Here is a 25893-nt window from a genome sequence, read left to right on the forward strand (position 1 = left end):
AAAAACAAAAAAGGTCCGAAAAAAAAAAATCGAAAAAAAAAAACAAAAAACGTTTTATTCAAAATATTTTCAAACATGTAAATGTGTAAATTCAATTGGGCTAAGTTAGAGTCAAAGTTCAAACCGACTATGTCCTAGTCGGAACTCTGTAGAGTCATAAACTCGTCTTCCTTTACATTTTGGGTCATTTTCAAAATTCAAGTCAAGTCTTAAGGCGTCACGCCATCATTTTGGACTCCCTACCCCAATTCAATTAGGAGCTAAACATTTCCGACACATCGAGTCACACGTTCCGAGGCTTAACACACGAGTCTTAATGGGTCTCATATTTGAGTCTAAGCTACAACAGTCTTCTTAACACCTATACACAAACCTCGAGTCTAGAATCAACACGTGTCATCAATTCCGTCAATCAAGTCAACCACATAAACGTCACTCTGTCAAAGTCAATACTCGAGTCTAAAGGTCAAGGTCAAACACCGTGAATCCAAACACGAAAAGTCGCTCACGACATTTCATGAATTCACAACTCAAGTCTAGATTTGTCATCTTATCCCTTCCTTTGTTGTTTGCTCTAGTATGCGTGATCCCATGTCAAATCAAGTTGTAATGCGCATCATTTTCTTCTCGGTAGGAATTCCGCAATTTCCAATGAAAGTATTCAAGAACGTTTATCTGTCGACGTCAAGGGACTAAGTGCTGCAATCATTAAGCTTCAGGCCACCATCGAAGACTTGAGCGCTCATGTCACCAATATGGAAAACAAGATAGATATGATGAAACCTTTACCATCTTCTCATACCCCAAGGTCAGGGCATAACTTCAACACGACTCACCCATCTAAGAAGGCCAATGAAGGCAAGGGAGTTAACCTCTTGGAAACTCCACCCAGAAGGCCGAGACGAGCTCATAGGGAATTCGTTGACCTCGGAACCACATATGAAGTAGCTCTACAAAGACTGATTTCCCAAGGAAAACTTCATCCAATTGGTCCAACCCAGGACTCGAAAAGATATTCCCTAGATGGAAGGGCAATTCATATTGTCAGTACCATTAAGGTAGGGGACACGATACGGAGGAATGCTTTTGTCTAAAGCATATTATTCAGGATATGATCGAGGATCGCAAGCTTCCTGTGCCACCTTCCGCCAAGAAATCCAAGAAGATCGACCCTCTTGGGTCTAATATCATTAAACATGATGAAGAATCATCTCTAGACTGTTCTCAACTCCTCACTCCTCATGATAGCGAAGAGATTAATGTCCTCGAAGACGAAGATATACAAAATGGAATGCTCATGCTTTCCATGGCCTTCGACAACAAATTTTCCAAAATAGAGGGAGCTATTGATAGCCTAAACTCTCGGCTTTCCAACATAGAGAACCAGTTCGCCGAAATGGGTAAGAAGCTTGATGCCCAACCTCTCAAAATGAAAAGTGTCCAGACAAACCCTCAACTTGACAGTCCTAAGGAGAAAGCAACAAATGGACAATCTATTCTTAGTTCTTATCATCGAGGAATCAAAATCAATAAAGGCATCCTCATGGATCCTTCGTCAAAGAAACCTAACAACCCTCCAAGGTCATTTACAAAGGCTTTCGAAAATAAGGGCACACCTCCTAGGAAATTTACCAACATTGGTATTAGATACGCCAATGCCTTTCAGAGACTCATGGAACAACGAATGTTGAAGCCTATAGGACCTACACCCGAACCAGAGAGGAAATCCAAGTTCTGGGACGAGAACTCATACTGCAAGTACCATAGAGGCAAAGGGCATGATACAGAGAAATGTTACAAATTAAAAAACGTCATTCAGGATATGATCGAAAGCGGGAGGTTGTCCCTCTCAACCTTTAATCCACAAGGTAGCTTAGGCAATCCTCATGGATATACCACTTATCAAGAAACTCTTCTTGATTATTATCCTTTCAGTGTTCCCAATGATGAGGACGAGGTGCTCAAATGGGTGAATGCTCAAAGCCAGGATGTCGGCCGATTCTTTGGAAGAGAAAATGTTCAAGCATGGGCCGATGATTACGAGTCTGGGTCTAAGATCGCGTCAAAGTCCGGGTCCGAGTCCGAGTCTTAGGCTTTCCATCTCATATTTGTTCTAGTGTCTTTCTTCGTGTCCATTTTCATTTCTAGTGACAACCTGGGGGCTGTCCCACGAGTCACATGTCTTCTCGAGTCTATGTTAAATAGATTTATTATCCATTTCAATAAAAGCACACTTTTTCATCCACATAATCTATCATATCTCTTCCTCTACCCCTTTTCCTGTGATAACAAGAATTGGTTTGAGACATTTTTTAAAACGAACAACAACAATCACACGTTCCAAGTCGATGTGAGTACACTTATATGATGTTCCGTTCTAAGTTGTAGAGGACCTGAAACTCCGTGTTCTTTTCTTACCTATTCCATGTCTGGTAATTGAAACCTCGATATAACCCTAGTCTAGGACGAGCATATCTCAAGAGATTCTAGGACGAATCCAGACCGTCTCCCTTGTTGACAATCTATGACGGAAGGCAAGCCCATTCCCCACAATAAACAACCCGTGTTACTAAAAGACCAACCCATTTCACATCAAAAGGTGCTAGTCTGACCCAAGTCTATCCAAGACGATACGAGCCATGATCAAAGAAAAAAGGCTCAATCAAGAGAAACTGAGGTCAATATCCAAGGCCACAATTATGCCCTTAATCCAACACAAAAAGAGTCAAAAGAAGAGGCTCAATCAAGCAAGTCAAGTCAATATCCAAAGACAACGTTATCCTTCAAAACCTGATAAAAAATCTGAGCAGAAATCCGAAATATATTCCAGACCAAGAATTTGTGTCTGAATCAAGAACAATATAAAATACGAAATACTACTGAAGTCTTAATGGAATCAATAAATTAATGAAGATGGTTAGCTAGCACCCCCACTTAGCCTTTCACACATCATCACACCCTAAGTCCTTCTCGAGACCGTTACGGGGAGATAGTTAGGAATTTTGAGAATCTTCTCAAGCTTGTCAAGTATACCCACCCTTTAGGGCCAAGACATGGAAACTTGAACCCACATCATTTTAACCTACCTTTACGTGCTCAGGCTACATCAAGCCAAGAGACTCCATTTCCAAGCCACATTACAAGCCATAACCCCATTAAGCCTTAACTCCACAAAATCAAGCTCCAGAGATTTGTTCATCAAAGCCTCTTTCTCTAAGTTCCACACTCCAAATATCCAATCCAGTTTCACCTTGACCCAAACACGGAGTCTTCAAATACTTTGCTACCCAGAACGGGACATACCCATATTCATCCTTAGGGTCCACTAGGTGTGCTCACATGACAAGGAAATTTTTACAAAATTAGTTACACCTCTTTGGTCTATGATCAAAGGGAGTTATCTCAAATCAGTTCTTCGAGTCACCAAAGGAAAATACCCTTGTGACCCCTGCACTTCAAGGCCCTAACAACATAGCTTAGGCACACACCTGAACTACGATCTGGTTTGATTTCACCTTTTCAGGTGGATACGTAGGCAGTCCTTTCTTACACAAGAAGGATACAACCACAACACCCAAACAAAATTAACCAAACCTCAGAACTACGATCTGGTTTGATTTCACTTTACGTGAATACGTAGACAGTCCTCAAGGACACAACCATCCTCACTTCCAACTTTCAATCTCAATTATCAACTACTTCAACCATCAACTCTCAACCATCATAATTTTCAACCTTCCAACCTCAATTAACATCCCTTCCACAAACAACACCTCTATACTGGGGGCTTCTTATTGTCGCTCAACCTCTTTTTACCAAATTCCAGAGTCATCTTCTCATCTTGGGGGCTTCTCTTCCGAGATGCCACCCTTCCTTTATTCCTCTCTCATTTGAGTCAAGCTAGTATTCGGTCCGGACAATGACAAAGATCTTAGATCGATTCTCCAAGTTATCGCACCTCAAGAGGGACCTCTTTTACAGCAAACGACAGCAAGAGATGTCTAAGTAGATAGCTGATCCATGGCTCATGCCTTGCTTTTATATGCCTTCATCATTCTTGCAATTATTATACCTTTGGAACTGATACGCATTGTCACCCACACTTGGCTAGGGGTTGCGCATGCTTAAGCAAAGTCTGTCAAAGTTATCTATGTGTCGCGTCAAATCTAAGTTAGTGTCGCGTCAGTCAAACCTAAGTCTACATTTCGCGTCGTGTCCAAATAGGTCTGTGTCATGTCAAGCCCTATGTCTAAAGCCCATTGAATATGCATAACGCATTACAAACGACAAACTTCTTTGAACAAGTTTTAAACGATTTTTAAAAAGAAACGACTTTTGCAAAACCTATGTGTTTCCTCATTCGAGGTCCATGTGATAACCGCTTACGTGCATATATTAGATTGCATTCTTGTGTGGCTACTAACCATGCAGGTAAGTATCAGAACCAGTACTTTACCAAGACCTTGCTTGTCACAACGAGCGAGTATTCTCTGACAGGCGTTTCGACACACCTTTATTATGTTCCCCAACGAGATTACACGGATAGACTTTCCTTTTCGAGACATGGATATCAGTTCCCGATTATGTTCCCCCAGCGAGAGTAAGCGGATAGACAATCTCTCTCAAGACATGGAAATAAATTCCCGATTATGTTCCCCAACGAGAGTTCACGACCGACAGTCATTTCCTCTCGAGACATGGAGATCAACATTGACCCAACATTCTTCTGAAGTTTGTTTGAAGACGACCCAGCAGTTTTCTCTTCAGCTATTCCCGCCTGTGTCTGCTACTTACAATATTTCTCGAAGACTACCCAAGCAGTTTTCTCCTCAGCAGTTCCTGCCTGTGTCCTGCTACTTACAATATTTCTCGAAGACTACCCAAGCAGTTTTCTCTCACCAGTTCTCGCCTGTGTCCTGCTACTCGTAATTTTTCTTGTTCCCAAACCAGCGCCTCCTTCCTTAGGTTCGTAAACCCAAAGTTAGGATTCTTACCCTTAGATTCTTAGATCCCAAAGCCTCCTTCCTTAGGTTCGTAAACCCAAAGTTAGGATTCTTACCCCCTAGATTCTTAGATCCCAAAGTGGCTTCCTTTAGGTTCATAAACCTTTAAGCTCCCACACCAACGTCCTTAGGTTCATAAACCTATAAATCCTTTTGGAGTTCTCATACCTCAGAAAGCTTAAGTGCATGCGTTCAAAACAAGAATTAGTAACCCAGTAAGTTCCTAAACTTAACCCTAGGATCCCAAATCCTCTTAGGTTCACAAGCCTTTAAGTTCTCATACAAGCCTTTCATATACCCAGGTTCATACACCCAACTCTTTAGGTAACCCTTTTCAGGATAAACCCTTCAGATCTTTCAGAAACTTACCTTAATCTTTCAGACAACCCTTTAGATAGCCTTTCAGGATAATCCTTCCTTCAGCCTTATCCCTTCAGATAACCTTTCAGGATAATCCTTCCTTCAGCCTTATCCCTTTCAGGATAATCCTTCCTTCAGCCTTATCCCTTCAAGATAATCCTTTTAAGTCCTCCTTTCAGTAACCTTCAGATAACCCCTTTTCAGTTTAAGTACCCTTTCAGTCCTTTAGAGAGAATTATCCTTTCAGCCTTCCCTTTAGAGAGAACTATCCCTTCAGTCCTTCCCTTTAGAGAGAGATATCCTTCAGAGTTAGCCTTCAGAAGTATTAAGAAGTTTTCTCAGAATCCCTGTGACCCCTAATGCCTTCAGACACCAAGTTATCTTCAGACCAAAGAGTTTTGCCGAAGCGTCTTCAGTCCCGTTTCACCCAGGGGTATCTCAGGTATGGTCTCTTCTTATGGCTGGTGAGCTTCCTTACGTAGTCTAATGGACTTTAAACGACCCTCCCCGATAGTCGACAGACTCTAAAATGTTCCCGACGACAGGTCCTTGGCTCAGACCCCTTGAGCCGCCTCGCGTCACCATAGTCGTCAGGTTGTAATCTTCGATTGACCTGATGACTATACTTTGACTTTCGCCTTGTCCAAGCCTCAGTCAAAGTGGGGGCTCTGTAGACACCTCGTTTCTACACCTCCCGCCAAACACCCAGTGATGATTGGGCCGCATGTTTGGTACGCGGAACGATTTGTGACAGTTCGTAAGATTATCGTCAAGTGATTGCTCAAATATTAATGTCTACCTCTTAGTTGTCATCTACGTCCCGATACGGTCGTTTTGTGATAATTAGAGTACATTCGGAGTCCGGGCCTAAAACCGTCTCCATTTTTCTGATAACCGTTAAAACCCGAGTCGAATGTTGGAATGTTCGGATATTTCTATTCCATATTTCACAAATTTTATCTTTTAGTAAGTAAATTCCCGTAATATTCATATAAGATATTAAGGAAATCGAATTATTTCCGTCCTACCATAACTCAAACACGAAAATCTTTCTTCTGCAAGAGGAAACCACTTGGGAATAGACGCAGCAGGTGCTGCGCCTCTTCCAAGAGACGCGATACGCGGCGCCTCTTCCCGTGCCCTTTTCGCATGTTTCTCGTATCTTTTTCATATCTTTCCGAGATTCACTTCCAAAGAGTCTCCGAAACCCTAATTCCGTCACGTGATTAGTATAAATAGGAGCCTTCGCTCCTCATATTTCTCACGCGAGTGTCCGCCCTTCTCTTCTCCCTTTGCATTCTAGACTTTGTTCTTACTTTTTGGCGCCTACGTGCTTGAACTTTCGACCACATAAGCTCGGATCCTTCTGAGTACCAGCCTCCCCGTTTGCATGACCGACCAATTTGACCAACTACACAATAATCAACTTAATCAACTTTAATCGTTTTCCTCTTACGAGGGCACTTTCTTTGCATTTGCGTCGAGCATCACTAATCGATATCTTAGTCCTTCTCGTTTCGTCAACATGTAAGTCTGAGGGTGTAAATCTCTCTTTTATTTATTGTACTTTATTTATTGTATCACAATTGTAAGGTTTATGTCGAAAATACCATTAAAACCGATTTCTAAAACCATGCTTTAAAACCTCTTTTTACGGATTTCCAGTAGATAACCGTCGAGAAAGGACGCAAAGAATCGCTGCGCCTCTTGAAGGAGCGCGATTCTCTTTGCGCCTCTTCGTGAGGCTGCCGCAGTTCCTGCTTCCTTTCTTCTTCGTTCGTCCTCTGTTATTCGTCAAAATCCTTTTGTTTGTTTCGTTTATTTGTTAATTCTTCGTTAGGATAGCATATAATTCACATGTATATTTATTATTCATCATTAATACGTTTTATCCATCATAAATCCGACTTAAATCCCGAGTAATCCAATATTTGCGGGTTTTCGTCATTAAATTCAATTCCGGGTTATAGAGATTCAATTCGTCAATATTGGGTTTCTGGAATTCGTCTTTGATATAGTTTACATCTGCTTATTCACATGTTCATTGCATATTCGTCATCAAACCATCGTATCTAACTTCATCAATTCAATTAATTTGTTTGACTCATTAATATTTTTTCGTCATTATTCCACCATGTAAATAATTCGTTTGCATCCGTCTCATTCATGTTTTACTGTTTTTATGACCCATTCATATGTTAAATAACATGTTAATCACTTTCATCCGAGTAAATAATTTAATTGATCATTAAAATCACCTATTGACATTAACGGCTTGCAATTACGGCTTCACGGCGAAGGCGAGCCAAGGAGGAGACGCGGCGTCTGCTGCGCTATTCAAAAGATGCGGCTCATTGCGCGTTCTGGTTCTGGTGAGTTTCGTCACGAACTCCGTTTCTGCCTTGACATAGTTTAATTAGTTTACGTATTAACTAACTATTAACCGTAATATCGCTAATTCCTGTTCGTTAATTTATTCTTTTATCCTTTTTTTCTCCAATTATCCGTTTTAAAGGTATTTTCGACATAAATCGCCTATCCCAATGTAATTAATGTAATTTTCATTATTGTAATTTATAATTATTGTATTTCCTTTATCGCTTGTATGTTTCACATGTAAATGAGCATTAAATCCTACTTCGACCAAATTGTATGCTAATTACGTGTCAACCGACTTAGTTAATTTTCACATGTTAGGATTAATCTATGGATGTTGCATTGCATGCATATAGCCGACGATATATCAAGTACGAATAACTTCCCTAATCATTAGTAGAGGCCGCTATCGAGGCGGGCGGGATTAGGTGTTCGATCAAAAGAGCTTCCTAATACGTACCCTCACCCCTTACTCCAGATATCTGTGAACATCCGTGTTCATTGGCATCCACGAGAGTCATTCTAGACATAGAATGCTAAGGGTAACGATTGCTTAGTGTTCATGTCTCTACTTTGTGTCTTGAAGTGACACGAGGTACTCGAACGGTTCCAATTTCCCATAAAAATTGGTGGCGACTCCATACAAAAATGCAAACGCTTGTTTCCCAAGCGCCCCCGTGGCCCCCGATGTCCACAAATCTAAACTTCCGACTTTCCAACATGGAGAAACAGTTTGTTGAAATGGGTAAGAAGCTTCATGTCCAACCTCTCAAGATGAAAACTTTCAAGACAAACCCTCAACTTGACAGTCTTAAGGAGAAAGCAACAAATGTGCAACGTATTCCTAGTTCTTCTCATCCAAGAATCAAAATCAACAAAGGCAACCTCATGGAACCTTTGGCGTCATTTACAAAGGCTTCCGAAAATAAGGGCACGCCTCCTAGGAAATTTACCAACATTGGTATTACATACACCGATGCCCTTCAGAGACTCATGGAGCGACGAATGTTGAAGCCTATAGGACCTACGCCTAACCCAGAGAAGAAATCCAAGTTTTGGGATGAGAATGCCTACTGCAAATACCATAGAGGGAAAGGGCATGATACAGAGAAATGTTACAAATTAAAAAACGACATTCAGGATATGATCGAAAACGGGAAGTTGTCCCTCTCAACTTTTAACCCACATGGCAGGTTAGGCAATCCTCATGGATATACCACTTATCAAGAAACTTTTCTTAACTATTACCCTTTCAATGTTCCCAATAACGAAGATGAGGTGCTCAAATGGGTGAATGCTCAAAGTCAGATGCCGAAGCCAGTTGCTGGAAGAGAAAATGCTCAAGCATGGGCCGATGATTACGAGTCTAGGTCTAAAATCGCGTCAAGGTCCGGGTCCGAGTCCGAGTCTTAGGCTTTCTATCTCATATTTGTTCTAGTATCTTTCTCCATTTTCATTCCTAGTGACAACCTGGGGGCTGTCCCATGAGTCACTTGTCTTCTCATATCTATGTCAAATACATTTATTATCCATTTCAATAAAAGCACAATTTTCAATCCACATATTCTATTGATGTGACCATAATTAGCGCATATTTAGCCCCCGAATTAGCCTTGTTCCCATGCTTTTTAGTGCCTATTTGGGTCATTTCTTGTCTTTAGTTCTTTGATTTGCATATTCTTTGAGATTTTGATCCCTTGGTAGGAAAGGAGTAAGAATCTTGCATTTTCATGGCAAAACGAGGCTAAATTGATTATATTCAATGACCAAGCATCAAGAAGAGACAAGACTAGAAGGCCTTTGTACATATTATAGTAGAAGAACAATGTTGAGAAAGGATCCTTGCGTCCCCAAGGAAATCCCCAAGGAATTTATGAAGAAAAGGGAATAAAAGAAGAAGAATTGAAGCTGACCAACAATCCGAAGGATTGCGGACAATCCGCCCGTCCGGCAAAGCACAATCCGAGCGTCCCTCCTTGGAATCCGCTCGGATTCCCCCTCAACAATCCGAGCGTCCCTCTCCTGAATCCGCTCGGATTGCACAGCCCAAATCCGGCCGTCCCGACTCTAATCCGCACTGATTTCTGCACAGCACGGATTTCATTCTTCAAGCTACGAAAAGAGAAGCCCTTCTCTCAGAAAATACCGGGTCCTCCTTGCTCAACTTAAAAAGTGTAATTACTAGTTTAGCCCTTAGTTAACCCTAATGCATCCTCCCTAATTTTCACTATAAATACCCCATTAGTCTAATTAGAGGAGCATGTTCTTCTTATCAATATTTAGAGTAGTTAATATCAATCAAATCTCTCTTCAATATTGTAATCAAGTATTAATCAAGTTTTAATCCAAGTTTTAGTTCTTTAATCTCTCTCTTGTTCTTCCTTTATTTTGGGTAATTAGAAGATTATTGGGTTTATTGGGAGATTGACAACCTTCCATCAATCATCAAGTTCTTCTATTATTCTTTGCATTATTATTTTGGAATCATTAGTAGGTATAATCTCTTAATCCCTTTTTAATTATTGTTAATTACTTTCATTTATTCATCATGTTTCATATTGTTGGTATGATTGACAACCTTGCTAGCATGATCAACATGATAATGAGTGAGTAGTCTCTTAGCTAGGGTTTAATGGGTGATTAGGGAAACCAACATGGGGAATGATTCATGCTTAAATCAATATGCTTTCATATCTTATTTGCTTGCTTGTTTTGATCTTAATACATGCACATGTTATATTTGATGAAATGCTAAGCCTATGAATCCTTGCATTTACTATCATCTCCTATCTTTTCAATGAGACTTGTAAGACATAACCCAACTCGAGTCTTGTTAGACCATGCATGTGTTGAGTAGGAAAGATTAAGTCGACTTGTAGGTGTTGTACAATCTAATCGATTCGGCTCCGGGACCCAAACTTTCCTAGGATTGTAAGACATAACCCAACTCAATCCATCACAACAATAATTGCTTGCTTATAATTTGAGAACATGTTTGTATGATCATATCCCATGATTCCCCTATGAACCCATGACACCCTAGTGCTTTTAATCAATTGTTTACACCCCTTATTTTATTCATCTTGCTAGTTTGTTTTCATTGTTATTTTAGTTTAGTGACCTTCTACATCAACCCAATTTGTGACACCCCTAGACACTACTAGTTACAATAGAATTCTCATTTCAATACCCGTCCCTTGAGATCCGACCTTTACTTGCCTCTTTACTAATTGTAGAGTTGTTTGTGAAGTATAAATTGTGTTTTGTATCGACCATTGACCAACGACCACATATACTTAATTGTGAACACCAAATGGCCTCGATCAAAAATGGCGCGTTGTTCGGGGACGGTGTTTAATTGATTTAAGATTTCTTTTATTGTTATTAGTTGTGTCTTTCTTCACCTTGGGGAAGTAAAACTCCTCAAGGTTTGTTCTAATTGTTTTTGAGTTGTTTGATATTTTGCATGTCTAGAAGGTTACAAGGTGATTTGTTACCTTTTGACCGTGAAATCGAAAGAACCTTGACGAATAATAGGAGACTTGTTAGGAGGAATTTGAGAGGTGTTGGTGAAGTTGTTCAACCCACTAGTGAGTTTGTCAATCCTTTCGCAATAGAAGGAGAAGAGAACCCATTAAACAATACCACACAAAATCCACCTACAATGCCTAAATTCTCGTCACACTCTATACCCACCGAGGAGAATCTACCAAATGGTACTCCTACACCACAACATCTAACCGGAAATTTTATTGCCAAGTCCGCCTTCATCCAATTAGTTGAGAGGAGCCAATTTGGGGGATGCCTAGTGAAGACCCTCATTCTCATATGGAAACCTTTTGCGATTATTGTGATGCTATCTCTCAAACGGGCGTGACTCAAGACCAAATTAGATGGGTCTTATTTCCTTTTTCGTTAATCGGCACCGCAAAGCAATGGTTGAAGGGCCTTGATAAGGCCACCCTTGGAATAGATTCTTGGAAGAAGTTAGCTCTAGCTTTCTACAAAAAATTCTACCCACCGGAAAAGACTAACATGCTAAGAGCTCAAATTACGGGTTTTAAGCAAAGGGATGAAGAATCTTTGTATGAAGCTTGGGAGCGGTTCAAAGGTGTTTGTCGCTCATGTCCTCACCATGGACTTAGCGAATGGTTTTTGGTACAACAATTTTGGAATGGTTTATATGAAGATTCTAGGAACATTCTCAATATGGGATCAAATGGAATGTTCACCGAAGTTGATGACAATCAAACATGGAACAAGATTGAGGAAATGACGGTCCATAATTCACAATATAGTAGACCTCGCAAGGCTACTAGAGGAGGAAAGCATGAAGTGGACTCCGTTACTCAATTGGGTGCTCAACTTAGTGCTCACATTGACACAATCAACTTGAAATTTGAACAAGCTATGGCTAGACTTGAGGAAAACTCGAAATCATCAAAGCATCATGTCAATGCCATGACGGCATCCTCATCAATCCCAAGTGGGATATGTGAGAATTGTGGAACTTTGGGTCATGACCCAAGTGAGTGTAGGGGAACAACCGAACAAGTTAATGCTTTCCAAGCTTACAAAAGTGGTACCCCTTATTCAAATTTGTACAATGAAAACACCAAGTTCCATCCAAATGTCTCATACAAAAGCCAAAATGTTCAAAACCCTCAAACAACATACACTCCACCACCCATGAGAAACCAAAATCAAAGACCCTTTTACAATCAAAACCAAGGTTACCAAAATCAAAATCCATACAATCACCAAAATGACCAAGGTTTTGATGTCCAAAAAGCGGTCCTCCAAATGCAAAAGAATCAACAAGAATTTTTCACTCAAATGCAAAAAGATAGCCAAGCAAAAGACACCACCATCAACAACATTCTAGCTCACACCAAGATGTTGGAAACACAATTGACTCAACTAGCATCTTCAAGCTCACAAAGACAAAAGGGGCAATTACCACCTCAAAGTAATCCCCCTAGACATGAAACGGTTAGTGCCATTCACTTGAGAAGTGGTACAAGGTATGAGGCACCGAAGAAGCAAGTTGAGGATGAAGTTGTGCAAGCTAGTGAAAAGGAAGAAATTGTGCAAAGCCCCAAAGAAGGGGAATCATCAAAAGAAGAAAGTTCAAAGAAAAATGAAGACAAGGCCAAAGAGAAGGAGCCCATTGTGATTAGAGTTCCTTTTCCAAGTCGTCAAGCCAAGCCCAAATTTGATGATCAACTTGGAAAGTTCATGGAGATTGTGAAGAATTTAGAAGTCTCAATTCCTTTCACGGAATTAATCAATCACGTTCCGGCCTATGCAAAGTACATGAAAGATATCCTCACAAAGAAGAAGTCGATCCAGGAAACTTGATTGTCGCCTTCACTAAGGTGAGTAGTGCAATACTTCAAGGAGTTCACCTCCAAAACTAAAGGATCCGGGAAGCTTCTCAATACCGTGTACCATTGGCGACACGACGATCAACAAAGCCTTATGTGATCTAGGGGCTAGTGTGAGTGTCATGCCGTACTCGGTGAGTAAAAGGTTGGGAATGGAAGAGCTTAAATGCACCAATATCACACTCCAAATGGCCGATAGATCGACGAAGACACCATTAGGGATATGAGAAGATGTCCCCGTACGAATTGGGAAGTTTTTCATCCCGGTGGACTTTGTCATTGTTGATATGGAGGAAGATTCCAACATTCCTATCATCTTAGGAAGACCTTTCCTACACACCGCCGGTGCGGTGATTGATGTGAAACATGGAGAGCTCACTCTAGAAGTGGGAGATGAAAGCATAACTTTTAATCTTGACAAAACCATGAGAGCTCCTCGTTTACATGAGCCATGTTTCATGATCGATCATTATAGCCGAAAAGATGAAAGGAAGAAATCGGAACTCCAATGGAAGAAGAAAGATGAAGATGCTCCATTCAAAGAGCAAGTGAATTGTGACAAGGAGAGCTTGCAAAGCTCATCAAAATCAACCAAGGAAGAAGAGGATGGCCTCATTGGCCAAGAGAAGAAATTGGGAGAGTTGTCTCCATCTAAGCAAGAGATTTTCAATGATCAACTCAATGAAGTTTGTGGTCTTTGGGACGACGAATTTGAAGGGATTTTTAATCCCTACATTGGGCATGCCATCGATCATGATCAACAACAAGGGGCACGGTCTATTGAGGACCTCTACCATAATAATGAATAAGCTTTTGATTACTTTTTCAAGGTGTTGAGCAACATCAACAACACCTTGAACATGCCCCCTTGACATCTCATCAAGAATGAGAGTTTGGTGGAGTCCTCCTAAACCACCATTTGTAAATATTTCTAACTCCCTAACTTACATTTCAATTCTTGTATTGCATTTTTGTCATTTTTGGATTTTCATTTACTTTGATCAAAATAATTGTCATGTAAGAGAGAAGTGAGGGAGGGACTAACGACTTCAATTGATGTGTAGTGCCTTACCTTAGTGTGGGGATGGGAATTGCCTTGGCTATTCATGCCTTAGTAGTGCCCCCACAATGAAGAACACAAGAAATGAAGAAGAATGGAAGAATGGTAAAGGGAAATGCATTGTGCACGAATGGAATGAATCCAGGGTACAAAGGACCGAATCCGAGCGGATTGTACCAAATCCGCCCGTCTTCAACAATCCGAGCGTCCTGCTGAGAAGACGCCCGTCCCGAGTGAGCTGAAAATTGAGAATTCTTGATGTTAAAGAATCCGAGCGGATTTACGGAAAGACGCCCGTCTCATAGAATCCGTCCGTCTTGTGAAGAAGACGCCCGTCTTTCTGTTGAAGAAAACAAAGAAATTTCTCTCGGGATGAAATCCGTCCGTCCTGCAGCAAATCCGCCCGTCCCATCACAGAAGAATCCGAGCGGATTCCCCAGAATCCGCCCGTCTTTAGGCGAACTTCTGAAAATTTTGAAGCTGCAGAATCCGCACGGATTGGGCCTAATCCGCACGGATTGCCCCTGCGTTTTCGAAAATTTCGACTTCTTTAAATACCCTCCCACCTTCATTCCTTCCTTCATTCATTCATAAACACTACCCACAACATCAAAACCCTCATCCTCTCCATCACAAAAACAAAAACCCTCAACAAAATCCACCAAAATCAAATCAAACCATCCTTCAAACAACAAATCAATCACTCCATCTTCAATAAAAATCAAAACCAAGAACAAAATCTTCAACCTTTGAGTCGATTTTTGATTTCATAAAGGCAAAGCCTTTCACCTTCATATCGATTTGGGCATCCTACAAATTGAAGATTTTTGATTCTTTTCTTGGTTAGTTCATCAAATGGCAAGGACAAAGGGAGCAACAAAGGCACCAAAGGCAAAGGCTCTCTCTCAAAGGCAAAAAGCTCTCCAAACAAAGAAAGCTTTAGCAATGGTGGTATCAACACCAAACTTAGAAGTGCCACAACAACAACAAATTTCTATGGGAGCATCACCTTCTACTCCGGTAATCGATCAACTCTTGTATTATCCGGAGGTAACTTTTATTTCCGATACCCATAGAAATACATTTGTCAAGTTTGCTATGAAATCAATTCAATCCACCAAATTCATATGTGAAGATGCCTTGGAGAAATTGGGTGTTCTTGAACAAACAAAAGCCTTTTTCAATGCCATGGGTTTGAAGAAATTATTTGAAATAAAGGAATCGACATACCCTTCCCTTGTCTTGGAATTCTTAAGTTCTTTAAAAGTTACCAAAGTTGAGGATAGGGAAAATCTTGAGTTTCGTCTAGCTAACATTAGTAGACGCATTACCTTTAAGGAATTAGGTGAAATTTTGGGTCTTAGCGATGAATCGAGATATCTTAAGCATTATGGAAAGTATGACCCCGAGCCTCTTTGGGAGGCAATCTCCGGGAAGAAATTTGATGATTTTCATGCTTGTCGTGCTCTTTTGGTCCATCATCCGAGCATAAGAGTATGGCACAAAGTTGTGGGAAATACCATAATTGCTAGGAAAGACACCAATCATTTCACAAGACTTGATTTTATCCTCCTTGAATCGGCTTTGAATGTCGGAAGAATCCATACCAAGCCTTTCAATTCTTTGAGGCTATTGGTTGATAGATGGCTTAATGTTGATAATGGGAAGAAGGGTACAACCGTTATTGTTAATGGCGGCCTAGTCACGGTCCTAGCCAAGCACTTTAATCCTAATTTCAATAAGGATAGCAAGTACAAGGCAAAGGAAGGTGGCCATCTTATTGATATGCCTATTATGATCAACAAGTTCAAGTGGGTTGCCCAAAACCCCCTTGACACTAAATATGGATGGCTAACTAGTGAAGCTAGATCGTTCACTTTACCCGCGAAGATTTGTCGTCTAAGTGTCCACCGGACCAACTATCTACTTCCCCTATCCGAAGAAGCCGAGTATATCATTCAACAACAAAAGGGTGATCATGAAACCCCCTCCTCTTCCATTGTTATACCGCCTTACCCCTTTGTGTATGAAGAGTTCAAACCGGAAGGAGTTGAAATTGGGAAAGACTATGTCACTCTTCTTATGCAAGCCATGCACAAGCAAGCTTATGAAGATCGGAAGAATGCATATTTGGCTCAATATCCTCCCCTCCTACATTTAGCTAGGCAAGGACTCCTTGATCCATCTTGTCCTTTGCCTAGTTGGGCGGATAAAGAAGCCTTATTTCCGGGTGCATCTAGGGACGTGGTGGAAGACAATGAGGTTGTTGGAAATGGTGAAGAATTTGATGATAATATTGAGGAAGACGCAAGTGGAGATGAAGAAAGAGATGGTGAAGATGATGATGAACAAGATGAGGAAGAAAGTGAAGAAGAAAGTGCCAAGGAAAGTGGCAATGTGACCACTTCTCATGAGGGAAGTGATGATGATGATAGCATGATGGAGGACTAGCAAGCCTTGGAGACTCCTACACTCCCATGGTTTGTGTCTATATCTCTTTGTACTTTATTTAATTTTGATCATTGTTGGTTTAGTCCTAGCAACATCAAAGGACTCACACCTCGGTACCATTGAGGTGTTCTTCTTTTATTGTTCCCATTTGTAAAATCCAAAATGACAATCTAGTTTCATGCATAGCATAGTGTGTGCATGAACTACCCCAATGCTTTGACATTAGCAATAGTGTCTCATTTGGTTTGGGGAAGTTGATGCATACACAACGGGAGGTAATCTAAATTATCCTCTCCGTCATAACAAAAACCATGCATCATGTAGTATAGCTTAGTGTAGAATTGCATTTAGTATAGAAATCATGCATCATCTTTGCATAATTTCCATCATTTTGGCCATTGAGGACAATGCCCATATTAGTGTGGGGATGGGAATTCTAACACTTAACTTTTATTCAAAAACCCATAAAAATTGAAAAATTTCAAAAACCATAAAAATTTGAAAAATTGAAAAACCAAAAACAAGTTCATTTCCTTTGTATATATTGTCTTGTATATATTGTGTTTGTTTTATCCTTGTTCACTTTGATTGACTACGCCACATCCGAGACATGAGGATATTGAAGACCGCATGGTATGATCTTTCCAATCTCCTTTTTCCTCTTTATGTTAATGACTATGTGGCTTTATTTTGATTGATGCGGTAAAAACAATGTGAACTTAGGATTGCATTTAGTTTATATGGCATATTAGTTGGTAGAATCATTTGCATTAGGATGTTTATATGCTAGTTGCATCATGGCATGTAGTTTGCATGTTAGAAAAATTTTGCGAAACCGTCTACTTGGGAAGCTTGACAAGTGTATATAGGCCCTAGTAGATGCTTTTTATTCTTAAGACTTTGCTTGTTAGAATGCTTGTAAAACACCCTAGGATGTGTCATGCTAGTATCCTTTGACCCATGGTTTAAGGCCTAGTCAAGAGTACCTTGTGGTGTGATAACTCCTTGGCTACCGTTTATTCCAAGGTGACCCTTGAAACCATGCACCCATACATCCATCATCCATGTTCTACCATATTTTTGTCATCAAAGGGAATGGGCACAAAAAGAAATTGTTCAAAAATTTGAGTTCAATGAAATGAAAAGTGAAAGAAAGTTTGCAAAAATGCATCAAAAGAAAAGAGGAGCAAAAATAGAACTCCTAAAGCTTCAAATACAAGGCACCCTCGTTACTAATTGGGGTGACTTTGAAAATGTTCAAAAAGAAATGCAAAAAAAGTTGTCAAGTATTGAAATGCCAAAAATCAAAAAGAAATGGCAAGAAAGTGTTCTCAAATGTCAAATGCCACATGAAATTGGGGGGAAAAACAAAAACAAAAGCAAACTCCCAAAATGAAACTCAATTACTATCGATCCCTTTATCCATCATATCCATTTTTGTGCATGGTAGAGAGGGGACGACCCTTCTTCTTGTCTAGGCAAGAGGGGGAATTCCGCGATCCTCCAGTGTTTCTAACACCATAGGGAGTCTACTCTTGACAAAAGCATTTAACGATTGAGGACAAAGGTACCCTAGCTTGACACAACTTGGAGGTGATTTATTGGTATCCTTCTAGGCTTAGTAGTTTGAACAAATTGCATCTATGAAGGATTGTGTACCCTTGAATTGCTTCCCTTGTAGATAATTTCCGCCACTTGATGAGAGAGTGGCTATTCTTTTTGTAGATGCATCCATTATGTGATTTTATGTGCTTTAATGTTTGGATGTGTCGCCATTTTGGCAAGACCCACCTTGCCTTGCAAGAAGGCATCCTACCTCATGGTTGTCTTGTTGTGAGTTGAAGGGGCGGAGTGAGACCCGCTAATTGTCTCATATCGGCTATTATTATTAGGATAGGTTAGTTTTGGTCCTAGTCTTTGTCACCTCTTTACTCGGGACGAGCAAAGGTTCGGTTTGGGGATATTTGATGTGACCATAATTAGCGCATATTTAGCCCCCGAATTAGCCTTGTTCCCATGCTTTTTAGTGCCTATTTGGGTCATTTCTTGTCTTTAGTTCTTTGTTTTGCATATTCTTTGAGATTTTGATCCCTTGGTAGGAAAGGAGTAAGAATCTTGCATTTTCATGGCAAAACGAGGCTAAATTGATTGTATTCAATGACCAAGCATCAAGAAGAGACAAGACTAGAAGGCCTTTGTACATATTATAGTAGAAGAACAATGTTGAGAAAGGATCCTTGCGTCCCCAAGGAAATCCCCAAGGAATTTATGAAGAAAAGGGAAGAAAAGAAGAAGAATTGAAGCTGACCAACAATCCGAGCGGATTGCAGACAATCCGCCCGTCCGGCCCAAAGACAATCCGAGCGTCCCTCCTTGGAATCCGCTCGGATTCCCCCTCAACAATCCGAGCGTCCCTCTCCTGAATCCGCTCGGATTGCACAGCCCAAATCCGGCCGTTCCGACTCTAATCCGCACGGATTCCTGCACAGCACGGATTTCATTCTTCAAGCTACGAAAAGAGAAGCCCTTCTCTCAGAAAATACCGGGTCCTCCTTGCTCAACTTAAAAAGTGTAATTACTAGTTTAGCCCTTAGTTAACCCTAATGCATCCTCCCTAATTTTCACTATAAATACCCCATTAGTCTAATTAGAGGAGCATGTTCTTCTTATCAATATTTAGAGTAGTTAATATCAATCAAATCTCTCTTCAATATTGTAATCAAGTATTAATCAAGTTTTAATCCAAGTTTTAGTTCTTTAATCTCTCTCTTGTTCTTCCTTTATTTTGGGTAATTAGAAGATTATTGGGTTTATTGGGAGATTGACAACCTTCCATCAATCATCAAGTTCTTCTATTATTCTTTGCATTATTATTTTGGAATCATTAGTAGGTATAATCTCTTAATCCCTTTTTAATTATTGTTAATTACTTTCATTTATTCATCATGTTTCATATTGTTGGTATGATTGACAACCTTGCTAGCATGATCAACATGATAATGAGTGAGTAGTCTCTTAGCTAGGGTTTAATGGGTGATTAGGGGAAACCAACATGGGGGATGATTCATGCTTAAATCAATATGCTTTCATATCTTATTTGCTTGCTTGTTTTGATCTTAATACATGCACATGTTATATTTGATGAAATGCTAAGCCTATGAATCCTTGCATTTACTATCATCTCCTATCTTTTCAATGAGACTTGTAAGACATAACCCAACTCGAGTCTTGTTAGACCATGCATGTGTTGAGTAGGAAAGATTAAGTCGACTTGTAGGTGTTGTACAATCTAATCGATTCGGCTCCGGGACCCAAACTTTCCTAGGATTGTAAGACATAACCCAACTCAATCCATCACAACAATAATTGCTTGCTTATAATTTGAGAACATGTTTGTATGATCATATCCCATGATTCCCCTATGAACCCATGACACCCTAGTGCTTTTAATCAATTGTTTACACCCCTTATTTTATTCATCTTGCTAGTTTGTTTTCATTGTTATTTTAGTTTAGTGACCTTCTACATCAACCCAATTTGTGACACCCCTAGACACTACTAGTTACAATAGAATTCTCATTTCAATACCCATCCCTTGGGATCCGACCTTTACTTGCCTCTTTACTAATTGTAGAGTTGTTTGTGAAGTATAAATTGTGTTTTGTATCGACCATTGACCAACGACCACATATACTTAATTGTGAACACCAAATGGCCTCGATCATCTATCATATCTCTTCCTCTACCCTTTTCCTGTGACAATAAGAATTGGTTTGGGACATTTTTTAAAATGACAACAACCACACGTTCCAAGTCGATGTGAGTACACTTAAATGATGTTCCATTCTAAGTTGTAGAGGACCTGAAACTCCGTGTTCTTTTCTTACCTATTCTATGTCTGGCAATAGAAACCACAATATACCCCAGTTTAGGACGAGCATATCTTAAGAGATTCTAGGACGAATCCAGAACATCTCCCTTGTTGACAATCTATGACAGAAGGCAAGCCCATTCCCCACAATAAATAACCCGTGTTATTAAAGACCAACCCCATTTCACACCAAAGGCTCTAGTCTAATCCAAATCCATGGTAGCAATCAAATCCAAGATTATACGAGCCACGATCAAAGACAAAGGCTCAATCAAGAGAAACTGAGGTCAATATCCGAAGCCGTAGTTATGCCTATAGCCCAAGACAAAAGAGACAAAAGAAGAAGGCTCAATCAAGCAAGTCAAGTCAATATCCAAAGGCAATGTTATTTTCAAAAACCTGATCAAAAATCTGAGCAGAAATCCAAGATATACCCTAGACCAAGAATCCAAATCTGAATCAAGAACAAGCCTGAAATCAAATGCTATACAGAATACTGCTGAAGTCTAGGTAGAATCAAGACATCAATGAAGCTGGCCGGCTAGCACCCGCACTAAGCCTTTCACACATCACACCCTAAGTCCTTCTCGAGACCGTTACAGGGATATAGTTAGGAATTTTGAGAATCCTCTCAAGCTTGTCAAATATACCCATCCTTTAGGGCCAAGATATGGAAACTTGAACCCACGTCATTTTAACCTACCTTTATGTGCTCATGCTACATCAAGCCAAGAGACTCCATTTCCAAGCCACATTACAAGCCATAATCCCTATCAAGCCTTAACACCATAAAATCAAGCTCCAGAGATTTGTTCATCAAAGCCTTTTATGTCCGAGCTTCATATTCCAAATATCCAATCCAGTTTCACCTTGACCCATACACGGAGTTTTCAAATACTTTGCTACCTAGGACGGGACATACCCATATCATCCTTAGGGTCCACTAAGTGTGCTCACATTACAAGGAAATTTTTACAAAATTTGTTATACCTCGTTGGTCTATGATTAGAGGGAGTTATCTCAAATCGATTCTTTGAGTTACCAAAGGAATATTACCCTTGTGACCCCTGCACTGTAAGGCCCTAACAACATAAGCTTAGGCACACACCTGAACTATGAGCATGGTTTGATTTCACCTCTTCAGGTGGATACGTAGGCAGTCCTTTCTTACACAAGAAGGATACGACCACAACACCCAAACAAAATTAACCAAACCTCAGAACTACGATCTGGTTTGATTTCACTTCATGTGAATACGTAGGCAGTCCTCAAGGACACAACTATCTTAACCATCACAATTTTCAAACTTCCAACCTCAATTAACATCCCTTCCACAAACAACACCTCTATACTGGGGGCTCCTTATTGTCGCCCAGTCTCTTTTTTACCAAATTCTAGAGTCATATTCTCATCCTGGGGGCTTCTCTTCCGAGATGCCACCCTTCCTTTATTCCTCTCTTATTTTAAGCCAAGTTAGTACTCGGTCCGGACAATGATAAGGGTCTTAGATCGATTCTCCGATTTATCGTGCCTCAAGAGGGGTCTCTTTTACAGCAAACGATGGTGAAAGTAGTCCCAGTAGACAGATGATCCACGGCTCATGCCTTACCTTTATATGCCTTCATCATTCTTGCAATTCTTGTACATTTGGAATTGATACGCGTTATCACCCATATTTGGCTAGGGGTTGCGCATACTTAAACAAAGTCTGTCACAGTCATCCCTGTGTCGCGTCAGTCCAAGCTAAGTCTATATTTTCACTTCCGCATAAGGTCTACGTCGCGTCAATCCCGTGTCTAAAGCCCATTGAATATGCATAACGCATTACAAACGACAAACTTCTTTGAACAAGTTTTAAACAACTTTTATAAAGAAACAACTTTTGAAAACCTATGGTTTTCCTTAATCGAGGTCCATGTGATAATTGCTTACGTGCATATATTAGATTGCATTCTTGTGTGGCTACTAACCATGCAGGTAAGTATCAGAAGCAGTACTTATCAAGACCTCGCTTGCCACAACGAGCGAATACTCTTTGACAGGTGTTTCGACACACCTCTATTATGTTCCCCCAACGAGAGTACACGGACAGACATTCCCTTTCGAGACATGGAGATCAGTTCCCAATATTTATTCCCCAACGAGAGTTTGCTTGAGGACAGAAACACGCAGATTCCCTAGAGTAATCACCCAACGAGAGTTTGCTTGAGGACAGAAACATGCAGATTCCCTAGAGTAATCACCCAACGAGAGTTTGCTTGAGGACAGAAACATGCAGATTCCCCAAAATCATCGTTTTATTCCCCAGTGAGAGTTTGCTTGAGGACAGAGAGAGGCAGATACCCCCAGGTGATCCTTCATATCTTTAGGTAACCCTTTTCAGGATAAACCCTCATATCTTTCAGGTAACCCTTTTTCTGGATAAACCCTTCAGATCTTTCAAAAACTTACCTTCATATCCTTCAGATAACCCTTAGATGACCCTTTCAGGATAATCTTTCCTTCAGCCTTCCTCCCTTCATATAATCCTTTATTTCTTCAGACACTTCAGGATAATCCTTTCAGTAACCTTCAGATAACTCCTTTTCAGTTAAGTCCCCTTTAAGTCCTTTAGAGAGAGTTGTCCTTCAGCCTTCAGAGTTAGCCTTCGGAAGTGTTAAGAAGTTTCTTCAGAATCCCTTTGACCCCTAGATTCTTAGATCCCAAAATGGCTTCCCATAGGTTCATAAGCCTTTAAGCTCCCACACCAACATCCTTAGGTTCATAAACCCATAAAATTCTTTTGGAGTTCTCATACCTCAAAAAGCTTAAACGCACGCGTTTAAAACGAGAATTAGAAACCCAGTAAGTTCCTAAACTTAACCTTAGGATCCCAATTCCTTTAGGTTCACAAGCCTTTAAGTTCCCATACCAGCCGTCCTTTTAGGTTCATATACCCAGGTTCGCACACCTAGAAACTTTTAAGTTCCCAAAATTCCTAGAGTTCACATACTTATACCCTTTAGGATCATATTTCTTTAGGATCACCTTTTCCCTTTAAGATCATAATCCTTTAGGATCACCTTTTCTTAGAGTTCCTACACCCAAACTTTGGTTACCCCTTAAGTTGAACTTATATTTGACCTCCTTCCCGACGATGCTTTCCTTTAGGGTCCCACACCCTAGAACAATCCTTATATATCTTTTAGGTCTTACCCTTAGCTCCTATGCTTACCCTTAGCTCCTACGCAGCTCCGGAAACATCTCGAGAAAGAAGTCTCAGGTATGGTCTCTTCTTATGGCTGGCGAGCTACCTTACGTAGTCTAATGGACTTTAAACGACCCTCCTCGATAGTCGACAGACTCTAAAATGTTCCCGACGACAGGTTCTTGGTTCAGACCCCTTGAGCCGCCTCGCGTCGCCATAGTCGTCAGGTTGTAATCTTCGATTGACCTGATGGCTATACTTTGACTTTCGCCTTGTCCAAGCCTCAGTCAAAGTGGGGGCTCTGTAGACACCTCGTTTCTGCACCTCCCACAAACACCCGGTGATGATTGGGCCGCATGTTTGGTACACAGAACGATTTGTGACAGTTCGTAAGTTTATCGTCAAGTGATCGCTCAAATACTTGTGTCTACCTCATGGTCGTCATCTAGGTGTCATTACGGTCGTTTTGGCAGTAATTAAACTTCATTTGGAGTCTGGGTCAAAAAACCGTCTTCATTTCCTAAAACCGTCAAATCCCGAGTCAAAGCAATGTGCTTGTCTACCTAAGGTTAGGATGTTATAAAATGTTGAGATTATATCTCATTTTGAGTCTCATGTCACTTCATTAGGCTAAACTAAAAGTTTACATTACAAAATGTGCATTTCATTTAGTTAAAATGACAACCCGACCTTTAGGCCCGTTTTACGAGGTCATAACGAGTTTTTTGGGTCAGGCCTATTTCACAGAAAGTTCTAGATATCTTTCTTAGCTTTCCAACGCCACCGAAATAACCTTAATCCGAGTCTTGTAGAGAAAGTTATGCCTAAAATACGACAGGCTGTCAAACGCGCTTTCTTGCGCAGGAGGAACCCGCTGAGGAAAGGACGCAGCAGGTGTTGCGCCTCTTCCAAGGGACGCAGCTCTGCTGCGCCTTTTCCTCAAGGTTTTCTTTTTGTCCAAGTTTCCGCGTTTAACCTAAGTCGGTTATTCCCGGATCTTTCTCTCCTTTCCTAAACCCTAATTCCGTGATTAGTATAAATAGGAGCCTTCGCTCCTCATATTTCTCACGCGAGTGTCCGCCCTTCTTTTCTCCCTTTGCATTCTAGACCACGCTCTTGCTTTTTGGCGTCTACGTGCTTGAACATTCGATCACGTAAGCTCGGATCTTTCTGAGTACCAGCCTCATTTTGCATGACCGACCAATTTGACCAACTCCACCATAATCAACTTTAATCAATCTGTTTTAATTCCTCTTACGAGGGCACTTTCGTCTACATTCGAGTCGAGCATCACTAATCGATAACTTAGTTCATCTCGTTTCGTCAAACATGTAAGTTTGAGGGTGTAAATCTCTCTTTTATTATTGTTCTTTACTTTTTGTATCATTATTGTAAGGTTTATGTCGAAAATACCAATTAAAACCGATTTCTAAAACCATGCTTTAAAACCTCTTTTTGCGGATTTCCAGAAGACAAACCGTCGAGAAAGGACGCAGTTCCTGCTGCGCCTCTCCGAAGGAGCGCAGTTCCTGCTGCGCCTCTTCGTAAGGCTGCCGCAACTCCTGCTTCCTTTCTTCTTCCTTCGTCCTCTGTAATTCGTTCGTCAAAATTTGTTTCGTTTGTTTCCTGTTAATTCTTTGACGTAATAGCTTATCATCTCACATGTATATTATTTATCATTCATTCACATGTTTAATTCGTCCTTAAATTCGACTTAAATCCCTTATAATCCGATATTTGCGGGTTTTCGTCATTAAATTCAATCCGGGTTGTAGGAATTCGATTTGTTCATATCGGGTTTTTGGAATTCAATCTTTGATATATCTTCATCTATCTTTTGTCATATTCGTCATCAATTTGTCATTAATTTGTTATGTCTAACCTGATTAGTTCACCCATGTCACTAATCAATCTTTCATTCATGTAAATAATCCGTCTTTATTCCGTCTCATCCATGTTTTATTGCTTTTATGACTTTTATTCACATGTAAATAACCTATTAATCACTTTCATCCGAGTAAGTATATTAATTAATCCTTAAATTCACCAATTAATATTAACGATTTGCGATTCGCTCACACGGCCCAGAACTCACCCTTGAGAAATGACGCAAAGAATCTCGCGCTCTCTTCAAAGCGCGGCTCTCTATTGCGCTTTGTTCGAGATGATTTACGTCTCTCGAACTTCCGTTCTGCCTT

General features: G+C 40.4%; 1 non-coding gene across 1 annotated transcript; it reads right to left on the reverse strand.

The window, feature by feature from the left end:
- Positions 1–11774: 11774 nt before the first annotated feature.
- LOC141602894 (small nucleolar RNA R71) lies at positions 11775–11881 on the reverse strand. Its single transcript, XR_012524800.1, has one exon. It is a non-coding gene; the product is annotated as a small nucleolar RNA R71 (small nucleolar RNA).
- Between the last annotated feature and the right edge of the window lie 14012 nt (positions 11882–25893).

Source organism: Silene latifolia, chromosome 9 (genome assembly GCF_048544455.1).
Source record: "Silene latifolia isolate original U9 population chromosome 9, ASM4854445v1, whole genome shotgun sequence".
Classification (NCBI taxonomy): Eukaryota; Viridiplantae; Streptophyta; class Magnoliopsida; order Caryophyllales; family Caryophyllaceae; genus Silene; species Silene latifolia.